This window comes from Aquarana catesbeiana, linkage group LG03 (assembly GCF_042186555.1).
Source record: "Aquarana catesbeiana isolate 2022-GZ linkage group LG03, ASM4218655v1, whole genome shotgun sequence".
In the NCBI taxonomy this organism is placed as follows: domain Eukaryota; kingdom Metazoa; phylum Chordata; class Amphibia; order Anura; family Ranidae; genus Aquarana; species Aquarana catesbeiana.
The window spans coordinates 41533242-41549663 of record NC_133326.1 but is presented as its reverse complement, the minus strand read 5'-3'; positions in this window follow the sequence as shown (position 1 = coordinate 41549663).

The following is a 16422-nucleotide window of genomic DNA, read 5'->3' as shown; positions in this document are numbered from 1 at the left end:
TTTTCAGTCAGATTTAACTACCAAGGTACAATTTACAGAAGCAGATCAGCAGATGAACTACAACAAACCCTTTTAAAATTAAATCTGACAGAACCCACAAGCAGCAACACTCCCACACGCAGAAGAATGGCATCATCTTCACCTTCAGGCAGCACCCAGAAAATTTCAGAACAAAATGGGAATCATCATTCTCACAAAAGAGGCCGTTATGCCACATCATCCATGGACCAAGAAGATTCAATGGACTGACATCCTAATTCCTGATATCTCTTCATTTATTATACTAAGAGATGTTTCTCTATAAAAAAACCCATATTTATAACTGAATGTAACTGCATTCTGATAGTCACACACTGTGTGGGATCATGTTACATTCCAGTTATATTTCTTATTACTTCTGATTCATATAGCCTTAGAATATATAAGTGAAATAAGGAAATTCTTGTTCAGTTATATATTATCAGGTAATAACAATAGATTTATTACTTTTTAGGACAAATATGTTCAATAATCCAGAAGTAATGGAAGCTTTTTCTTTCTTTTCTTAAAACAAATATATTATTACCTAACTAGTTCCTAGAATTATGTTTTTGTTTATTCTAATCTGAAGCAATACAACCTCAATTTTATGAGTTAACATATCTAAACAGTTGCATATGAATAAAATATGTAATTGTTTACTCTAAAAGGGTTAAAATCCCCAAATAATTCAAACTATCTTCATTAATACCAAAGTTATTAACAGTACCTTTCTAACTGAATTATTTAGCCTAGGGCAAGACTAACCATATACAACCACCCTGGAATAAATAATTTCAACAAAAACTATATTCTGCACTCCAATTAATGAAACATCATTTTGATGTCTTTTGACATAGCACTTCTCTCCTGTAAGCGAAAGATCCGTGTACCCCCATTAGCCCTCCTCATTCTCCCAACCATATTATGTGGGAGTGTGACGAAGGCACTTATTCCCCTGAGAGAGATATTTATTCTCTTTCACGGGTAAATTGTGATTACTTGCAAAAAATAATTTATACAATGTATCATCTAATCTCATATGTTTTTTGTTTACTCTTTACTCCAGAATTCACTGGTTTCTTTTCTATCTATTCATCTCTTCAGTCCACACAGGTTGATCTGCGCAGTCAGCTCTGCATAACAAAAAGTAAGTCAAAACTATTTGATCTATTGCCATGGCACCACTGAATATACTTTCCCTGAATGTTCAGGGAATAAATGTCCCTCCAAAAAAGGACCAAAGCCTTCCGTACTTTCCATAACAAGAAGGCTCACATAGTATGCCTCCAAGAAACACACTTCACCAAAGATTCTACTCCAAAATATATTTCTCCTTTTTATCAACAAATTTACACGACTTCTGCCTGTACCAAGCAAAGGGGAACTCTAATTGCATTTCACCGATCCACACCATTCACCTTATCATCAGAAATTAAAGACCCAGAAGGTAGATACCTGATACTCATGGGTTATATAATGGATACAGCAATCACAGTGATTTCCTACTACGCTCCTAACAAACAACCTACACCATTCCTCTCACATATATTACAAGTGATTAATACACACAAAATAGGAACAGTGATAATGTGTGGGGATTCGAACCAGGTCCTCCTCCCATTTCTAGATAAATCACCTTTTACACCATCCAAAATAACCTCTAGATTACCTTTTTCTCAACTTCTTTCCAAATACAATCTGGTAGATTCGTGGAGAGAAAGTAACCCAATGAAAAAGAAATTCACTTATTTCTCGCACCCTCATCAAACCTTCACCAGAATAGATCATATTTTTCTAACAATAGGAATGATACCAGAAATTATTGCATCAGATATAATTCCGATTCCGTGGTCTGACCATAATGCAGTATACACTACTATAGCCTCAGCCATACCAAAAGCGCATGACCCAACGTGGTACTTCCCGGACATAATGCTCAAACACCCACTACATCAGATGGCCATTGAACAAGCTTTAAAGGAATACATATCAATTAATAATACAACAGACATCTCCCCAATAACACTGTGGGAAGATCATAAGCCTGTCTTGCGTGGTACAATACAAAGACAAATGGCACTATTTAAACGGGAACGCAAAAATCTAGCAAAAAAACTATAACTCAATTTTAATGCAGCCTACATATCATTTCAAGATAATCCATCTCAGAGTACAAAATCTCATCTGGAAAAATCTAGATTGGAATACGATCTATTTCTCACTGAGTCAGTTGATAAATCCCTCAAACGCTCCAAACACAATTTCTACTTGAATACAAACAAACCAGATACATATTTGGCTCGGGCATTAAATTCAACTAGCAAATCTTTCAAACCAATACGTTTGAAATTATCAAAAAATGTTTACACTTGTAATCCAGTTAAAATAGTCCATAAATTTCACTCACATCTCGCAACTTTATATAAGACAAACAATGAATTTAATCCTACAGAGGCTGAATCCTTCTTCTCAAAAATAACCTTACCTGAGTTATCTCAGAATCAAAAAAGCAGTTTGGATGAGCCTATAACTATAGATGAAGTTGCTAACGCCATAAAAGACCTAAAACTTAACAAAAGACCAGGCCCAGACGGCTACTCGGCTTTATACTATAAAACATTCTCAGAAATACTCTCTCCCATTCTCACTGAAACGTTTAACAAACTTCTAGATGGACATTCTTTTCGGCAAGAAACATTAATGGCAATTGTTTGTATGATCCCAAAACCCCTTTCTGATGATACTTCCTGTGTGAATTATCGGCCTATCTCTCTGTTAAACCTCGATATTAAATTATTAGCAAAAATAATAGCAAAACGCCTTAATAGCATTATAGGAAAATTAATACATAGAGATTAAGTAGGCTTCATGCCAAATAGACAGGCAGGCGATAATATACGCAGGGCAGTGTTATTGGCACATATTGCTAAAAAACGGAAAATCCCTTTATGTTTTCTATCTCTCGATATTAAGAGGGCATTTGACACAGTATCCTGGCAATATATGCAATATTCATTACAAAAATGGGGTTTTGGACCCCACTTTTTAACATGGATCAAAGCATTATATAATAAACCCAAAGCCTATATAAAATATGCTGGATACAAATCTGAAGCCTTTAATATTGAAAGAGGTACCCGACAGGGTTGCCCATTATCTCCCTTATTATTTGCCATTATACTCGAACCCATGGCCCAATACATCAGAACAAACCAAACTATAACTGGCATTGAAGTAGGAGGTATTACACACAAATTATGTATATTTGCAGACGATATATTACTTTTTCTATCATCACCACAGGTCTCTGGTCCTAACTTAATACCAGCTCTTGATGGATTTGCAGCCCTATCCGGCCTTATGATTAATCCTAAGAAATGCCTAATGCTTAATATTTCACTCACAAACATGGAATTGATCCCGGCTAGGGCTGCACTCCCATTCACATGGGCAGAAAAATCAATCCCATATCTTGGAATTCATTTAACAGCATCTCATTCTGACTTATTCTCAACCAATTATCCTCCTGTATTAAGACAGATCACAAATCTAATAAAACAATGGTCGCAACTTCCTTTATCCTGGATAGGGAAGATTAATGCAATCAAAATGACTATTCTACCCAAATTGCTTTATCTATTCAGAGTCCTCCCTATTCCAATTCCTTCCTATTTTTTGAGAATAGTACAAAAAAGAGCAACTTCGTTTATATGGGGCTCTTCTAAACCACGTATACCTATACACACACTACATCTTCCCAAAAATAAAGGAGGCCTGGGATACCCTAATTTTACTAACTACTAAAGAGCAGCACATTTGGCCAGTCTGTCCAAATACCATGCAAAACAGGAAATCCCATTATGGGTATTTATAGAGGCTTCAGAAAATCACCCTCTATTAATATCAAATTTATTATGGCTTGATCCTAAAGACCACTTTAAAATTCATAATCCCATAACTAAACACTTCTTATCTCTCTGGGATAAACTAAAAACCAAATATCAGTTACAATCTCCACACAATCCTCTCCTTTCTTTTATCAGAAATCCGGCCTTTTATCCGGCATGGATCTACCCAAATTCTTTTAAAGCTTGGACAACATCAGACATTCAGACACTAAATGACTTCATAGCATCTAAATCATTCCTTTCATTCCCATCGCTTAGAGAAAAATATGATCTACCAAACTCTGAGATATTTAGATATCTCCAAATCAAAAATTTCTATACACCATTCCTAAAGGGGGATACACCATTATCCCAATTATCCATTTTTGAATCAATCTGTACAAAAGATCCATTTGCTAAAGGTACAATTTCATCACTTTATAATCAATTATATGGAGTAGCAAATCTTAATAGACCCTCTTACGTTCAGAGGTGGGAGGAGGACCTGGGACGAACTTTAGAAGACACGGACTGGTCTAACATATGGCTCACATCTAAGTCATCTTCACCCAACATCTTAGCACTGGAGACAAATTATAAAGTCCTAACTCGCTGGTACCTTGTACCCGCTAGAGTGGCAAAATATTCACCTAATACCTCAGCTCTTTGTTTTCGAGGATGCCCAGAAATAGGCACATATTTACACATATGGTGGACGTGCCCAGTAATCCAAACCTTCTGGAAGGAAGTCTTCGTGATTGCATCTAAAATATTTTAAAAAATAATACAACCAGATCCATATTTAACTTTACTTAATCTAAAACCGGAATGGTTAACACTCTCTCAATTCAAACTTATGATCCAACTAATAACGGCTGCAAAACAAACAGTGGCCAAGGCATGGAAATCTCCTACATTGGTACTAGCAGAAACAATTCACAGAATGAATAATACAATGTCCCATGCTAAGATGGTAGCCATCGATCAAAATCAAATTCCAAAATTTGAAAAACTTTGGCATCCTTGGATAAAACAACAGTTCCTGTCAAACTTCAATGACTCTGTCCTGTTGCCATGGTAACAGATTAAATGACTTACAGAGACACCCATTCTAAGGCTTCAAAGAGAACTAAAAAAAAAAGAATAATAAACTGACGAGCGGGACAACCTTGTGGACCATACCTCTACTTTTCAACCCTTTTTCTTCTTTTTCTTTCCTTTTCTCCACCTTACGAGTAAAGCTCATTATCAGAATTTATTTGACCTATATACACTCTACTTGTAAACAATATGTATAGTAGGTATAAATCATTTAAATACCTACAAAAGTAACTAAGGAAATTTTTCTTTGCTTCTGTTAAATTTTTTTGTAAATAAGTACGCTTTCTCCTTCAATAATGGGCACTGATATGGCTGCACTGATGGGCACTGATACGGCGGCACTGATGGGCACCGATGAGGTGGCACCAATGAGGTGGCACTGATGAGGTGGCACTAACGGGCACTGATGATGGGCACTGATAGGCGGCACTGATGGGCACTGATAGGTGGCACTGGTATGCGGCACTGATGGGCACTCATAGGTGGCACCGATGGGCACACATAGGCGGCACTGATGGGCACTCGTAGGTGGCATTGATTGGTATATATGGGTGGCACTGATGGGTACTTATGTGTGGCACTGATGTGTGGCACTAATGGGCACAGATGGGCACAGACAGGTGGCACCGATGGGCAATGACAGGTGGTACCGATGGGCAATGACAGGTGGCACAGATGGGCAATGACAGGTGGCACTAATAAAGCATTGCTGGGCAGATCTGGGCATATCATTGACATAATAGTGCCAATCAGTGCCCATTTGTGGGCACTGATTGGCACAGATTGGGCATATGTGGATGGCCATGGGGTACATACCTGGCCATCCACGTTGCCCCTTCCCTGGTGGTCCTAGTGGCATCCCTGGTAGTCCAGTGGGGTGATCTGAGGGGGGGCTGCGCTGATAAACAATCAGCGCAGACCCCCCCCTGCCAGGAGAGCCGCCGATCGGCTCTCCTCTACTTGCGTCTGTCAGACGCGAGTGAGGAAGAGCCGATCAACGGCTCTTCCTATTGACAGCGTGATCAGCCGTGATTGGACACGGCTGATCACGTGGTAAAGAGCCTCCGCCGGAGGCTTTTTACCAAGATCAGTGTAGCGGTGTGTCAGACTGACACACCGCTCCACCGATCGCCGCGATGCGCGCCCCCGGGGGCGCGCTGTGGCATGTTATCCTGCTGGACGTCATATGACGTCCAGTCAGGATAACAGAACCACTTCCCGGACGTCAATCCGCTATAGGGCGGGCGGGAAGTGGTTAAACGAGCTTCAACATGCTTTTTCTTCAGCAATGGAGTCTTGGTGGTGAGCGTGCTTACAGGCCATGGTGTTTGAGTGCTTTACTTATTGTTTTCTTTGAAACAATTGTACCTGCTAGTTCCAGGTCTTTCTGAAGCTCTTCACAAGTGGCCCTTGGCTCTTGGACATCTCTTCTGATAATTCTTTTCACTCCTCTGTCAGAAATCTTGTGAGGTGTACCTGGTCATGGCTGGTTTATGGTGAAATTATGTTCTTTCCACTTCCAGTTTTTTTGGCCCCAACAGTGCTTACTGGAACATTCAGAAGTTTAGAAATCCTTCTATAACCAATGGCATCAGTATGTTTTGCAACAATAAGGTTGTGAAGGCCTTGAGAGAGCTCTTTGCTTTTACCCATCATGAGATGTTTTTTGAGTGACACCTTGGTAATAAGACACCTTTTTATAGGCCATCAGTTGAGACTGAACCAGCTGATATTAATTTGCACTGACAAGGGGCAGGATTGCTTTCGAATTATTTCAGCTGGTGTCTTGGCTTTCTATGCCTTTTTGCACCTCAGTTTCTTAATGTGTTCAATACTTTTCCCCTGTGTCATTCCATTTTATTACACATAACTTAATTTCTGAATGTATTTGTTTTGGTCTCTTTGTATGTATGGATTGCATGGGTTGTTACCAATGTGGTGAAAATTTCATGTCAATAGCACCTTTAGAAATATATTTACCTAGAAAAATGGTGACGTGTTCAACACCTATTTTACCCACTGTATTTTTATAGTTCAAGAGCTGGTCTTTCCATGCTACATTTCAGAGGGCACAGATCTGAATTTGTCAGCAAATATTGTTAATAACACCTTAAGAAAAATAGGAACACATTTATGCAGGCAAAAATGTAAAGTATAACTAAGGCGTAACTTTTTTTTAGTTTTGGATAGAGTGGAGAGGGATAAAAAAATGTTTTTACTGCTGTCTGTGCCCCCATTAAGGAGATTCATCCTCTCTATTTGTCCTGTTTACCGTTATCATTAAAACCATGTACAGCTTTGACATATTCCTCTTCATCCTAAATTATACAGCGGTATTATAGTGACAATTCCCGACTTGTTTTGCCCGTTGGGCTTCTTCAGGGGATGCATTGTCCGCTAGTAGTCATAGCACCCATAATTGGTCATAAATGGATTAGGTGTATGATTGTAGACTGTGCAGTGTACAAATCCCAGTAATGTCAGTTAACCAATTCAGCCCCGGAAGGATTTGCCCCCTTCCTGACCAGAGCAATTTAGGCCGATATGTATTCTTCTACATATTTTTGGTAAAAAAAAATAAGTGTTTATATATTAGTTTGCGCAAAATGTATAGCATCTACAAAATAGGGGATAGTTTTATGGCATTTTTATTATTATTTTTTTTTAATCAATAATGGCAGCGATCTGCAATTTTTATTGTGACTGCAACATTATGGTGGACACATCAGACACTTTTGACACTATTTTGGGACCATTGTCATTTATACAGCGGTCAGTGCTATAAAAATGCACTGATTACTGTGTAAATGACACTGGCAGTGAAGGGGTTAACCACTAGGGGGCGATCAAGGAGTTGAGTGTGTCCTAGGGAGTGATTCTAACTGTGGGGGGATGGGCTTCAACACACATGACAGCGATCACTGCTCCCGATGACAGGGAGCAGTGATCTCTGTCATGACACTAGGCAGAACGGGGAAATGCTTTGTTTACAAAGGCATCTCCCCGTTCTACCTCTCTGTGACACAATCTCGGGCACCTGGCGGACATCGAGTCACGGTCAGGGAGAATGCGGCGGGCGCCTGCGCACCCACAGTGCCGCTTCTTAAAGGGGACGTACCTGTACGCCCTTTTGCCCACCCGTGCCATTCTGCTGACGTATATCGTCGTGCAGCGGTCGGTAAGCGGTTAATTGGGCAAGTGTGTGACCACAGGAGATATTACACAACCAGAATAGTCAAGTACTAATAAAGGTCACATGGGGGCTAATTCTAATAATTATTTTTTAGTGAAATCGATGTTAGTTTGTATGAAGCACCAAAAAAGTCCCAATATTTTATTCTTTTGACTCTAATTGATTAGTATGGGATGCAGTACATTATCATTAAAAAGTCAAAGTAAAAGGATATCCCAAATTTTAGGCTGGAAATCTTCCAATGGGGCCCCTAGTTAAAAGGAGCGCGGCTGCCATAAGACACACAGCGCGCATGCTTGGAAACGCTTTGCATCTTGGTTATGTAATTTCCCTACGCCCCTCTGCTCTCTGCCCTCCAAGCCTTGTTTTGGGATCCTCCACCGCTCAGCCGTCTTTACGATAAGTTGAGACCAGCAAGGACCCTATGCTCGAACAGATGCTTCTGACGGTTCACCGCCCTCACCCTTCGGGATATCTTTTACACAGATGTGCCTGTTATACTCCATTTAAATGTGAGTTGCCATTTGGATGTTTTTAATAAAATTTCTATTACTCCTACACTTAGAGGTGCCTCTTCCCTTGTCTACTTTCAGCTGTGCTGGAATTCGGCTTCTTTCCTATGTTGGTGGCAGCCCTTAGTCTATGGACTCCTACTTATCTTCATGATATATGGACTTTTAATGGACCTTTTATATGTACCGCTTTGGGTATCAGAGAAACAATAGTGTTTGCGCCTGTTTCCTTGTGTTGCAAGTATGGACAGGCACCTCTAGGCTCTCAAATTTAAAGTGTATGTATAGCCAGTGCCGCCTATTAGTGTCCATCAGTGCCGCCTATCAGTGCCACCTATTGGTGTAGCCTCCTCAGTGCCCACCAGTGCTGCCTCCTCAGTGCCCACCAATGCTGCCAATCTGTGCCCTCCAGTGTTGCCAAAGTGCCCATCAGTGCCACCAATCAGTGCTCATCAGTGCCACCTATCAGTGCCACCAATCAATGCCCATCAGTGCTACCTATCAGTGCCCTTCAATGCCCATCAGTGCAGCCTATCGGTGCCCATCAGTGCAGCCTCCTCAGCACACATCAGTGAAGGAGAAAAATGACCTGTTTACACAATTTTATAACAAACTATGAAAAAATTTCATTTTTAGTTTCAAAATTGTTGTGATTAAATACCACCAAAAGAAAGCTCTATTTGTGTGAACAAAGTGTTAAAAATCATATATGTGTTCAGTGTTGCATGACCACACAATTGTCATTCAAAGTGTGACAGCGCTGAAAGCAGGAAATTTGGCCTGGGCAGGAAGGGGGTAAAAGTGTCCAGTAGGCAAGTGGTTAAAGGTTATCTCTACTTTTATGGGAAAAAATAGCAAATAAAAAAAATTATCTAGCATATATAATTGCTACACAAATCATATTGTAATTGAATCTGATTAAAAATTACCTTTTCTTTTCAACCTGCAGCTCTGTAATTTTCTATAAAGTTCAATGCAATGTGGTAACCTGGAGGCATTCTGTACACATATGGCGTACAGGAAGCCCCCTCCCCAAAATGTAATTTCCTGCTTGTGTTACTGGCTCATTGATTTTTTTCAGAAGTCTTTATTAACCACTTAAGGACTGGAAGATTTTCCCACTTAATGACCAGGCGCTGCGGCGCTTTAACCGACGCTGTACTCAAACAAAATTGACAGCCTTTTTTCCCCACAAATTGAGTCTTTTGGTGGTATTTGTTCACCTCTGCGGTTTTTATTTTTTGCGCTATAAACAAAAAAAGAGCGACAATTTTGGAAAAAAAATAATATTTTTTACTTTTTGCTATAATAAATATCCAAAAAAAACATTTAAAAAACAAATGCCTTCATCAATATGTATTCTTCTACATATTTCAGCGATTTTTAGCGGGACTTCGACATTGCAGTGGACAGATCGGACACTTTTGACACTCTTTTGGAGCCCTTGACATTTTACAGTGATCAGTGCTATAAAAATGTACTGATTCTTTGGTCGACCATGGCGAGGCCTGCTCTGAGAGGAACCTGTCTTGTTAAACCGCTGTATGGTCTTGGCCACCGTGCTGCAGCTCAGTTTCAGGGTCTTGACAATCTTCTTATAGCCTAGGCCATCTTTATGTAGAGCAACAATTCTTTTTTTCAGATCCTCAGAGAGTTCTTTGCCATGAGGTGCCATATTGAACTTCCAGTGATCAGTATGAGAGAGTGAGAGCGATAACACCAAATTTAACACACCTGCTCCCCATTCACACCTGAGATCTTATAACACCAACGAGTCTCATTACACCGGAAAGGGAAAATGGCTAATTGGGCCCAATTTGGACATTATCACTTAGGGGTTTACTCCCTTTTGTTGCCAGCGGTTTAGACATTAATGGCTGTGTGTTGAGTTAATTTGAGGGGAAAGCAAATTTACACTGTTATGCCACGTACACACGATCGCACATTCCGACAACAAAATCCATTTTTTTTCCGACGGATGTTGGCTCAAACTTGTCTTGCATACACACGGTCACACAAATTTTGTCGGAAATTCTGAAAGTCAAGAACGCGGTGACGTACGACGAGCCAAGAGAATTGAAGTTCAATAGCCAGTGCGGCTCTTCTGCTTGATTCCGAGCATGCGTGGAATTTTTTGGGTCGGATTTGTGTACACACAATCGGAATTTCCGACAACGGATTTTGTTGTCAGAAAATTTGAGATCCAGATCTCAAATTTTGTTTGTTGGAAATTTCGACGGAAAATGTCCGATGGATCCTACACACGGTCGGAATTTCCGACAACAAGCTTCCACCGAACATTTGTTGTTGGAAATTCCGACCGTGTGTACACAGCATTATACTCACTACTTTACATTGTAGCAAAGTGTAATTTCTTCAGTGTTTTCACATGAAAAGATATAATAAAATATTTACAAAAATGTGAGGGGTGTACTCACTTTTGTGAAATACTGTATATGGGTTGTTCATTCCCTCATGTTCACTGTTGAATTAACATTCACCTTTTACGTTTATTAATTTACTTTTATATTCACCATTTTGAGTGCTACACTAATTTGTTTACATGTTTCTTTGCACTATATTGTCTAGTTGGCAGCTTATCGATCTCTATGCGCAGTTTTTCCTTTTTTATTCTATTACCAGTATAGTGTCTGTAGAGATCAGTATCTTGCTCATGATCAGAACGATTCCAGTTTCTCCAGTAGTATAGTGTCCCCAAAACCACAGTTTGGTTATTACCAAAGACATGTAGCAGAATACATGTTGGCCTAAATTTATGAAGAAATTTGATTTTATTGGATATGTTTTATAACAGAAGTTACAGTCCCAGTGCAAGTGCTAATTTTATAGTTTCCTGAAATTGGGATCATGGGCAAGCGCCATCTGCTAGAGGAGCAGAGGATCAAGTGGGCAAAGGTGTTTCTCCTCTCCCCCAGACCAGTGGTCTCCAAACTGTGGCCCTTTGCTTGCCTTTATCTGGCCCTTGGGGCACTATTTTTCTCACTGATATGAGACACTATTCTGCCAATTGACACCTAAATTGGGGCCCCATTTCTTTTACTGACTTAAATAATGGGGCACTATTCCTCCCAATGATACCAACAATTGGGGCACTATTCCTCCCAATGATACAAACGATGGGGCACTATTCCTCCCAATGATACAAACGATGGGGCACTATTCCTCCCACTGATACCAACAATGGCACACTATTCCTCCCAATGATACCAACGGTGGGGCACTATTCCTCCCACTGATACCAACGATGAGGCATTATTCCTCCCAATGATACCAAAGATGAGGTGCTATTCCTCCCAATGATACCAATGATGGGGCACTATTCCTCCCAATGATACCCATGATGGGGTATTATTCCTCTCATTGATACCAAGGATGGGTCACTATTCCTCCCAATGATACCAAGGATGGGGCACTGATCCTCCCAATGATACCAAGAATGGGGCACTGATCCTCCCGATGATAACAACGATGGGGCACTATTCCTCCCAATGATACCAATGATGGGGCACTATTCCTCCCACTGATACCAACGATTGGGCGATATTCCTCCCAATGATACCAACAATGAGGCGCTATTCCTCCCACTGATACCAAGGATGGGGCACTATCCCTCCCAGTGATAACAACGATGGGACACTATTCCTTCCAAGGATGGGGCACTGATCCTCCCGATGATAACAACGATGGGGCACCATTCCTCCCAATGATACCAATAATGGGGCACTATTCCTCCCACTGATATCAACAATGGCGCACTATTCCTCCCAATGATACCAACGATGGGGCACTATTCCTTCTACTGATACCAACGATTGGGCGTTATTCCTCCCAATGATACCAACGATGAGGCACTATTCCTCCCACTGATATCAACAATGAGGCTCTATTCCTCCCAATGATACCAACGATGAGGCGCTATTCCTACCACTGAGACCAACGATGGGGCACTATTCCTCCCAATGATACCAACGTTGGGGCACTATTCCTCCCAATGATACCAACGATGGGGCACTATTCCTCCCAATGATACCAATGATGGGGCACTATTCATCCAAATGATACCAACAATGGGACACTATTCCTCCCAATGATACCAACGATGGGGCACTATTCCTCCCAACGATACCAAGGATGGGACACTGATCCTCCCGATGATAACAACGATGGGGCACTATTCCTCCCAATGATACCAATGTTGGGGCGCTATTCCTCCCCTTAATATCAAACGTGCTTATATGTTTATGCCCACTGATGGTAGGAAAATTTACACTGCTGCTGGCCACAGTCCAGCCCTCCCAAAGTCTGAAGGTCAATAAAACTTGCCCTTTGTTTAGAAAGTTTGGGGGCCCATGCCCTAGACAACACAAGCAGTCAACCCTTGCAGAGCCGGCATGGTCCCACGCTAAGGCATAATTGTATAGTATCCCAGAATTGGGCTGTAACATCTTCCCCTTTCTAAACCAATATGCTACTTTTCCCTTGGATTAGAGTTCTTCTCTATGCAAAACAAAAATAGATAATATCAAATTTTCATGAAATGCTATATACAGCTGCACACCTCTGTGGTCCCTCTCTGTACATTGGAAGTCTTCAGCTGGTGAATCATTGTTCCCCCATTGTTCAGCAATGGCCATCTGATTCATTTTATTTTATGTGGGTGCAGACAGAATATAAGCACGCTGCATAGAACAACAGATGTGACCTGTCTGCACAACACAGGATCCTATTACTGTATTTCCTTAGTAACGACATTGAATAGAAAACCTAGTGACACCAAGGTAAACGGCATTATCAGCCGCACTCTATTTCTGCACATTCATCAACTTTTAACCCTTGGGTACTCAAAACTAGAAGCAATGTGGCTTGCGGCACGATTGGAAACAATCTGCTCTTATGTAAGCTGTCTGCAATAGATATTCAAGGTTAAATATAAATTATTTAATTGAAACGATTCCCATAAATCCCAGCAACAACTGTCTTGGATAAATACATTTGATGCAACTGCATGTCTACAAAAAATGTCCTTTTATATCTGCAATTTTATTTGTTTTATATACAGTAGCAGGTTAGCCAGTCCTTTCCTGTTTTCTTAAAAGGAATTTAGCACCTTTAGCAGACTAAAAAAAAAAAATTGAGGTTGAAATGTGTGAATGTAAAACTTGCAGTTTAAATTGGAACTACACTGCATCTGAGCACCACAAACCGAAAAACGCTATTTGTTTAATTTTTTATATTCAAAGCACATTCTCCCATCCATTCATGTCTCCATGCTTTATTTTACTGAGAAATCACTTTGAAAAACACCCTACTAGAATTTCTAGCCATGGCCATCTCGAGTAAGGGCAGATGATTCATGTAGCATTTACTTCCTGGAATCCATCTGCCTTTAGCTCAGGTATGCAGGCAGGAGGGTGTGCTTAGCTGAGAAAGTTCCTCCTCCCGCCTTCAGATGAAAGAAAAAAATGCCTCTGAATGACATCATTTTAGTCTAGGCTAGAAATCAGGAAGCAACTAAAGAAATTTAAAAAAAAACTTAAAACTCATAAATTCAATATACCTTTTTACCTATTTACTAATGTTAGCAGTATAAGGATTAAAAATAATGAATGCTGATTGAGAGAGTTTAGTTCCACTTCAAGGGAAACTTGTCTTTATTACTTTTAGGAGGCTACAACATCTATAGGTTTGTGATGTTGCAGATGTACATATTGTATTAACCGGCTCAATATTTTGGGGTGGTGGCAAACCAATACCAATCCCCCCACGCGGGAGATAGACAGGAAGGCGGCAATCAGAGGCCTCCTTACCATAGGAGGCAGATGACAAGGATCCGGGGTAGGGCTGCTGCTCCTCGCTCCAGCTACTCCTCACTCTGGGGACCGTTGCTTCTCCTCCCGACCAAACAGTGAGTGGGTCCTAAACCCCATTGGCCGGGAGTCCTAAGACTATCCGCTATTGTCACACAACTGGGTGGGCTCAGGGCGCAGTGCTTTGGACTTTACGACGGACTTTACGACTTGCCTACACACGATCAACCAAAGTTCGACGGATTTGTACGTGATGACTTACGACCGGACTAAAACAAGGAAGTTCATAGCCAGTAGCCAATAGCTGCCCTAGCGTTGGTTTTTGTCCGTTGGACTAGCATACAGATGAGCGGACTTTTCGACCGGTCCGTCAAAGATTTGAAACATGTTTCATTTCTAGGTTCGTCTAACTTTTGTGGAAAAAAAGTCAGCTGGAGCCCACACACCATCGAATTGTCCGACGGACTCCGGTCCGCCAAACCAAGTATGTCGTAAAGTCTGGTCATGTGTACGTGGCATAACTAACACTGAGGTCCAACGCAGTAGGTGAGGGCACAAGTGGATGGGTTGCCCTTTGCGTGACATTTGTTTCTGTGTGTGAATCGCGTTTTTTAAATTACTAGCCGGAACCCGCCTTCCCACTAAGCAATATGTGAATGGGGCCTAACATTTTAATAAGTTGCTTTTTGTAAAGCTAAAAAAAATTTGGCAATATCTGATCTATATGCTATATAGATCATGAATCTAGTTGTTATTTCTGCCAAAATGTTTTATTTACCTGCTTTATCAGCACTTCCTCCTTTCCTTTCTGTATGTTCTCCTCAACTTCTGGGTTTTCGAGCGTGCTCCCTGCAGCAACGTGTCGGCTTCAAAGGAACCACAATTCCCTTGATGCTTAGCAGCATCGCGCATGCACAGTGCCGCTTTTTCGCTGTGTGACAACAAACCTGGGCCACACTTCCACTTCAGCAAAAAAGGGGGCGGAGTAGGGCGGCGCTGAGATGGTCATTCAGATTACAATAGCAAGGCATGGGAGGCTGAGCTACTGTGTCTTAGACACGCCCACAGCACCCCTGCAGGGATGTAGTTCCAAGGGAGGGGGCGAGCATGCTGACTAACCCCAAGCCAGAACGGCTCGGATGATGGGGGCAAGCTTCTAGAGGAGAAACAGGAAAATTTGCACACAGAAAAAAAGCATTTACAAAGGAAAACGAAGGAAAAGGTAAGTGAACCAACAGTACACTACCTTAAAAGAACATATTTAGAAAATAAAAAACAAACCTTTAATATCACTTTAAAGCAGAGTACCACCCATTTAAAAGTCAGTACGATCCAGCGATGCGGCTGCCCGAAGCCCCGCTCCTCTCCCCCTCCTCTTCACAGCACGTTGTGAACCACGCTGCATGTTGTGAATGGCCGGGCAATTTTCTGGGACCTGTGACATTTTCCAGAAGATTTTAGGGAGGGAGGGGGGAGAGGTGAATTTCCTTCTGGCGCCCCAGCACCAGGGGAGGAAGTGGGGGCTGGGTGCCTGTCAAAACTGGGTACCCGCTCCCCCCCCAAAAAAAATGTGGCATGTCAGGTGGTCACCAGTACTTAAAGCGGAAGTTCCATTTTTGGGTGGAACGCTTTAAGTTTCCTTTTATTCATTGTCTAAAAAACGTCAAACATCAACAAAATACATCAGAAAATTCATTAAAAAAGGCAAGGATGTAACATTATTTTAATATTTCCTTGTCAAAAGAAGTTTATTGAGTATACAATGTCATAAAGATACATAAAGTAAGTTTACAAGGATCTATAAAGTAAGCTCATTGTTTTACAGTAGGGTTTATATAGGTAAATATCATGAAATTTCAAATATTAAACATTGGGTTCAC